Raw genomic sequence first — 7,854 nt, 5'->3', positions numbered from 1 at the left:
CCAAGGTGGATTAAACAAGTGTAAAATAAAATACATTTATAAAATAAGGAAAACAGACTTAAATTTTCTCCTATGTTAATTGACTTGTATTACAGTTGAATCTATGATATTTGTGCATGTTGTCTTTATGACTTCATAAGTTACCAATTTCTAAAGGGTTTCAATTTTGGGGGTTATTGGTGGTTTAAAAAATTGCCCGATTATATCTTATCTCATTCCCAAACCATGTCCTTAGCCACCTTTATTTTCCTTTGATTTGGTGACCAAGCCCTTCTGAGTGGGGATGTATATGTGTGTGTGTGTGTGTGTGTGTGTGTGTGTGTGTGTGTGTGTGTGTATAATAGGATAGGTTAAGAAAATTGGTACATACCTATCCTGTGTGTTAAAACACACACATCTATCCCTCCAACCTTATTTCTGTTACCACAGAGAGACCAGATCAAGGCCAGGCATGGTGGCTCAGGGACACTGACTTTGGGAGACTGCGCTTTGGGAAACTGAGGCAGAAAGATCACTTGAGCCTAGGAGTTTGAGACCAGCCTGGACAACATAGTGAGATCCCTGTCTCTACAAAAAATAAAACAAAAATTAGCCAGGCTTGGTAGTGTACGCCTGTAATCCCAGCTACTCAGGAGGCTAAGGTGGTAGGATTCCTTGAGCCCAGGAAGTTGAGGCTGCAGTGAGCCAAGATCGCACCACCACACTCCAGCCTGGGTGACAGAATGAGACCCTGTCTCAAAAGAAAAAAACAACAAAAAGACATTGGGTTAAGAATTATAGGACAAGGGTTAGAAAGATAAAGGGAAGATTGGAAAGAAAGGAAAGATGTCCTGAAAGTGCGTCTTGTTCATCATCTCAAGTGCTGAGATTTTTTAGCAGAAATTCATTTGAAACAACCTTAGGGGATTTTGAATTAGCAGTTCTAGGGAGTTGCAGAATAGGGTGACCCAAATCCAAAGCTAAGGAACGTATTTAAAATAGAACCAACCTCTACTATGCAGGGAGTTGGAACAGGCATTTGGTTTATTTTTTCTTCTTCCTCATATAATAAGTAACAGGATCATAAGAGAAACTCTCATTAACTAAAACATCTCATCTATAAGTAGTAGTCTATCAGGTACATTTTTTAAAAAATAGGATACTTACCCCTAATATTCTTGGAAAATCAGCCACATTAACACCAGCTCCTCTGTCGTAGTTTGAAGTAGTTGCTTTATATAGAATTTAAAAGTAATTTAAAAAGTTCTAGAAACATTGTGATGAAAGATGAAATTTATATGTTTCTGATTTCTTAAGCATGAATGGTCACTATTAAAAGGCGGTTCAAACTTTGAAAACTGAACTATAGAGAACCTATAGGATCTACTTTTTAGCTCATGCAATACTGTCTCTGCCAGTGTTTTTCAGAGGGTGATGCGATGATGCTTGTGTAGCTTTAAAACAAAGCATGCTTTCCCTTGGCCCATTCTGTTTGTTTTTTTAAAAAAGATTTTTATTGGAAAATAAAATCAGCTAGATTGAATAGCAGTGCCTGGACCCCAACAACCAAACTGGCATCTGATCTGTAGTTGTGAAACAATGTATCCACTATGATGCTGAATGTTTTGCCTTAGCAGGCATTCTCAGTCTAAATAGGCTGTCATTTGAGGGTCACTAGAGACACAATGACTTATGTAATAAAGATTACAGCAGATCAAGTTCCTAGCCTCAGACGGTCTTTGCACAGCTGTCTGATATATCCCAGCATATTATAGGCTATCATGGAATCCTTTGAGTTGGCAATCATCTTTGTGTGATGTTAGTGAAGTGAAACTGCTTTATGATGCAATCTAAATAAGGCTTTTAGAATTCCCTGCTGGAGGGTTGTACCAAAAGTCAACTTCCATGTTTTTCACTAGAGGCAATTTTGTCTCCCAGGGGACATTTGGCAATGTCTGGAGACAGGTTTGGTTGTCATCGCAGAGGAGGGAGGTGCTACTGGCTCTAATTGGGCAGAAGCCAGAGATGCCACTAAACGTTAATGCACAGGAGAGCCCCTCACCACCCCGCCCACAGCAAAGACTTTTCTGGCTCAAGATGTCAATAAAGCCAAGATTGAGAAACTTAAAACCAAAAAGTATGTCTCTGTAAATGCTTGCCATTCAGTTAGGCTTCACTACTTGTAGGGAGAATAGGGACAAGGGGAGTGTGCTGGGGTTGCTGTGACTTTATTCATTGAAATTCTAAGGTGTCTTAGAAATGAGCAAGAGCAAGAAAGTGAAATATTAGCTGATCATGGTGCTCATGTCTTAGAATGACTTATTCCCAGCAAGGTGTCCAAAGATGTGTGCCAGATAAACTCCATGGGGGTCAACGCCTTGCAAAAATGTCACACTAAAGATGGAGACAAAAATAATTCACCGATCCCTATAAGCAAACCTGAAGGACCGGGGGCTTTCTTAAGCAGACAGAGTTCAAATGGGGAAAGTCCTGGGACTTATGAATGAACTGGTTGGTCTGGGACTACACCCAGCTCAACACAAGCAGCAGGGAATTCATAGAAAGCCACCAGCCAAATTTACTCTTTCTTTTAATGGTTCAATTTCGTAAAAACAAATAATATATATATATATACACAAAATTTTTTGAGAATATTTCATTCTCAAGATTATGCATGGCTATGTTTTACTTTTCTCTTCTTCCTCCTCAGTGGTCTTTGCAGCAGAAAGAAATCTGGGAGAGACAAATGTAATAATAGAAAAGGGGTGGTATTATAAAGACAAGATTAAAGCTGTTAAAGTGAATTATTTTTCTTTTTGGAGTAAATTTATTGAATTGACCACGCAGCAATTAATTTTTGAGCAATTGACCTAGAGCTTCCACATGCAATCTGGGTCAGGAGAAAGAAACTGCTGATTGTCATCTGCCATTTATGACGTTAAGAAGCAGAGCACTGAGATCATGTGTGTCAAGCCAGGTCGGTGAGAGACCTTTGTTTTGGTATCATCTGATCATCCCGGAGATACCTGCTGAGATTTCACCTTGCTCTTCAGGGCTTTCCCCAAAAGACTAACACTGGGTTCTCAGCCACAGGCCAGAGTATTTTCACTTTTTCCATAAAACTGCCTACAATCTTCTTTAAGTTGCATTTATGGTTAATAAATGTAAAATGTTGATATTTCCAATGAACTGTGTTCTACAGAGTTCTACAATATTTTTCACTGGGCAATTAGTCTCTACAGTTGCTGATGTACCTGAAAACCTCAGAGAAAATTCTACTAAATGAAAGATACTTCCAATACCATTTTTTTGTACTGAAATGTATAAATAATACTCTCTTTTTGCTTCCACTCAGACTAACTTAATTTGATGATTAAAAAAAAAAAAACCCAGCACTTGTCAAATAAAATGTTCCTATTTATGGTTAATTTGCCATATTGAGATGCTGCAAAATCGTAGGGCTTCTCAAGTGATTTATTCCAATAGAGAATACAAATTTGTACAACATTATAAGTCAGAATTTCATCAGATAATTTTTTTCAAATGTAGAGATTTTTCTTTTTTTTCCTTCCTTATTGTATTTTTTTTTTTATTATACTTTAAGTTCTAGGGTACATGTGCATAACGTGCAGGTTTGTTACATATGTATACTTGTGCTATGTTGGTGTGCTGCACCCATGAACTTGTCAGCACCCATCAACTCGTCATTTACATCAGGTATAACTCCCAATGCAATCCCTCCCCCCGCCCCCCACCTTAATAGGCCCTGGTGTGTGATGTTCCCCTTCCCGAGTCCAAGTGATCTCATTGTTCAGTTCCCACCTGTGAGTGAGAACATGCGGTGTTTGGTTTTCTGTTCTTGCGATAGTTTGCTGAGAATGATGGTTTCCAGCTGCATCCATGTCCCTACAAAGGGCACAACTCATCCTTTTTTATGGCTGCATAGTATTCCATGGTGTATATGTGCCACATTTTCTTAATCCAGTCTGTCACTGAAGGACATTTGGGTTGATTCCAAGTCTTTGCTATTGTGAATAGTGCTGCAATAAACATACATGTGCATGTGTCTTTATAGCAGCATGATTTATAATCCTTTGGGTATATACCCAGTAATGGGATGGCTGGGTCATATGGTACTTCTAGTTCTAGATCCTTGAGGAATCGCCATACTGTTTTCCATAATGGTTGAACTAGTTTACAGTCCCACCAACAGTGTAAAAGTGTTCCTATTTCTCCACATCCTCTCCAGCACCTGTTGTTCCCTGACTTTTTAATGATTGCCATTCTAACTGGTGTGAGATGGTATCTCACTGTGGTTTTGATTTGCATTTCTCTGATGGCCAGTGATGATGAGCATTTTTTCATGTGAAAATACTAAGACCCTACTGGAGAGAAAACTGGTGCTTTTTGTTGTTATTTTTAGAGACAAAGTCTCCCTCTGTCACCCAGGTTGGAGTGCAGTGGCGTGATCATGGCTCACTGCAGCCTCCAACTCCTGGGCTCAGGCAACCCTCCCACCTCAACCTGGAGATAATTATTTTTGAAATTAGCTCTTCAGTAGCACTATTTAGAGCACCACTAATGTGATAAACCCAATTTTTTGGTCAATAAAAGTTTCCAAAATTATACAACTTGAATTATTTTATTCTTTTTTTATTCTTCAAAGGCTTCAAGTTTGGATGATAAATTATATAGTTAAGTAATATAACTATAATTCTCTTGAAGAATTATATAGACACATTTTTTCATGTGTCTGTTGGCTGTATGAATGTCCTCTTTTGAGAAATGTCTGTTCATATCCTTTGCCCACTTTTTGATGGGGTTTGTTTTTTTCTTCTAAATTTGAGTTCTTTGTAGGTTCTGGATATTAGCCCTTTGTCTGATGAGTAGATTGCAAACATTTTCTCCAATTCTGTAGGTTGCCTGTTCACTCTGATGGTAGTTTCTTTTGCTGTGCAGAAGCTCTTTAGTTTAATTAGATCCCATTTGTCAATTTTGGCTTTTGTTGCCGTTGCTTTTGGTGTTTTAGACATGAAGTCCTTGCCCATGCCTATGTCCTGAATGGTATTACCTAGGTTTTTTTCTAGGGTTTTTATGGTATTAGGTCTAACATTTAAGTCTCTAATCCATCTTGAATTAATTTTCGTATAAGGAGTAAGGAAAGGATCCAGTTTCAGCTTTCTACTTATGACTAGCCAATTTTCCCAGCACCATTTATTAAATAGGGAATCCTTTCTCCATTTCTTGTTTTTCTCAGGTTTATCAAAGATCAGATGGCTGTAGATGTGTGGTATTATTTCTGAGGACTCTGTTCTGTTCCATTGGTCTATATCTCTGTTTTGGTACCAGTACCAAAAGGCTGTTTTGGTTACTGTAGCCTTGTAGTATAGTTTGAAGTCAGGTAGCATGATGCCTCCAGCTTTGTTCTTTTGACTTAGGATTGTCTTGGAGATGCGGGCTCTTTTTTGGTTCCATATGAACTTTAAAGCAGTTTTTTCCAATTCTGTGAAGAAACTCATTGGTAGCTTGATGGGGATAGCATTGAATCTATAAATTACCTTGGGCAGTATGGCCATTTTCATGATATTGATTCTTCCTATCCATGAGCATGGTATGTTCTTCCATTTGTTTATGTCCTCTTTTATTTCACTGAGCAGTGGTTGGTAGTTCTCCTTGAAGAGGTCCTTTACATCCCTTGTAAGTTGGATTCCTAGGTATTTTATTCTCTTTGAAGCAGTTGTGAATGGAAGTTCATTCATGATTTGGCTCTCTGTTTGTCTGTTACTGGTGTATAAGAATGCTTATGATTTTTGCACATTAATTTTGTATCCTGAGACTTTGCTGAAGTTGCTTATCAGCTTAAGGAGATTTTGGGCTGAGACTATGGGGTTTTCTAAATATACAATCATGTCATCTGCAAAGAGGGACAATTTGACTTCTTCTTTTCCTAACTGAATACCCTTGATTTCTTTCTCTTGCCTGATTGCCCTAGCCAGAACTTCCAACACTATGTTGAATAGGAGTGGTGAGAGAGGGCATCCCTGTCTTGTTCCAGTTTTCAAAGGGAATTTTTCCAGTTTTTGCCCATTCAGTATGATATTCGTTGTGGGTTTGTCATAAATAGCTCTTATTATTTTGAGATACGTTCCATCAATACCGAATTTATTGAGCGTTTTTAGCATGAAGGGCTGTTGAATTTTGTCAAAGGCCTTTTCTGCATCTATTGAGATAATCATGTGGTTGTCTTTGGTTCTGTTTATATGCTGGATTATGTTTATTGATTTGCGTATGTTGAACCAGCCTTGCATCCCAGGGATGAAGCCAACTTGATCATGGTGGATAAACTTTTTGATGTGCTGCTGGATCCGGTTTGCCAGTATTTTATTGAGGATTTTTGCATCGATGTTCATCAGGGATATTGGTCTAAAATTCTCTTTTTTTGTTGTGTCTCTGCCAGGCTTTGGTATCAGGATGATGTTGGCCTCATAAAATGAGTTAGGGAGGATTCCGTCTTTTTCTATTGATTGGAATAGTTTCAGAAGGAATGGTACCAGCTCCTCCTTGTACCTCTGGTAGAATTCAACTGTGAATCCATCTGGTCCTGGACTTTTTTTGGTTGGTAGGCTATTAATTATTACCTCAATTTCAGAGTCTGCTATTGGTCTATTCAGGGATTCAGCTTCTTCCTGGTTTAGTCTTGGGAGAGTGTAAGTGTCCAGGAAATTATCCATTTCTTCTAGATTTTCTAGTTTATTTGCGTAGAGGTGTTTATAGTATTCTCTGATGGTAGTTTGTATTTCTGTGGGGTTGGTGGTGATATCCCCTTTATCATTTTTTGTTGCGTCTATTTGATTCTTCTCTCTTTTCTTCTTTATTAGTCTTGCTAGCGGTCTTTCAATTTTGTTGATCTTTTCAAAAAACCAACTCCTGGATTCATTGATTTTTTGGAGAGTTTTTTGTGTCTCTATCTCCTTCAGTTCTGCTCTGATCTTAGTTATTTCTTGCCTTCTGCTAGCTTTTGAATGTGTTTGCTCTTGCTTCTCTAGTTCTTTTAATTGTGATGTTGGAGTGTCAATTTTAGATCTTTCCAGCTTTCTCTTGTGGGCATTTAGTGCTATAAATTTCCCTCTACACACTGCTTTAAATGTGTCCCAGAGATTCTGGTATGTTGTATCTTTGTTCTCATTGGTTTCAAAGAACATCCTTATTTCTGCCTTCATTTCATTGTGTACCCAGTAGTCATTCAGGAGCAGGTTATTTAGTTTCCATGTGGTTGAGCGGTTTTGAGTTTCTTAGTCCTGAGTTCTAGTTTGATTGCACTGTGGTCTGAGAGACAGTTTGTTATAATTTCTGTTCTTGTACATTTGCTGAGGGGTGCTTTACTTCCAATTATGTGGTCAATTTTGGAATAAGTGCGATGTGGTGCTGAGAAGAATGTATATTCTGTTGATTTGGGGTGGAGAGTTCTGTAGATGTCTATTAGGTCTGTTTGTTGCAGAGATGAGTTCAATTCCTGGATATCCTTGTTAACTTTCTGTCTCGTAGATCTGTCTAATGTTGACAGTGGGGTGTTGAAGTCTCCCATTATTATTGTATGGGAGTCTAAGTCTCTTTGTAAGTCTCTAAGGACTTGCTTTATGAATCTGGGTGCTCCTGTATTGGGTGCATATATATTTAGGATAGTTAGCTCTTCCTGTTGAATTGATCCCTTTACCATTATGTAATGGCCTTCTTTGTCTCTTTTGCTCTTTGATGGTTTAAAGTCTGTTTTATCAGAGACTAGTATTGCAACCCCTGCTTTTTTCTGTTCTCCATTTGCTTGGTAGATCTTCCTCCATCCCTTTATTTTGAGCCTATGTGTGTCTCTGCATGTGA

The sequence above is a fragment of the Macaca thibetana genome, chromosome 1, assembly GCF_024542745.1.
Source record: "Macaca thibetana thibetana isolate TM-01 chromosome 1, ASM2454274v1, whole genome shotgun sequence".
Lineage (NCBI taxonomy): Eukaryota > Metazoa > Chordata > Mammalia > Primates > Cercopithecidae > Macaca > Macaca thibetana.
This window is presented reverse-complemented; position numbering follows the sequence as displayed.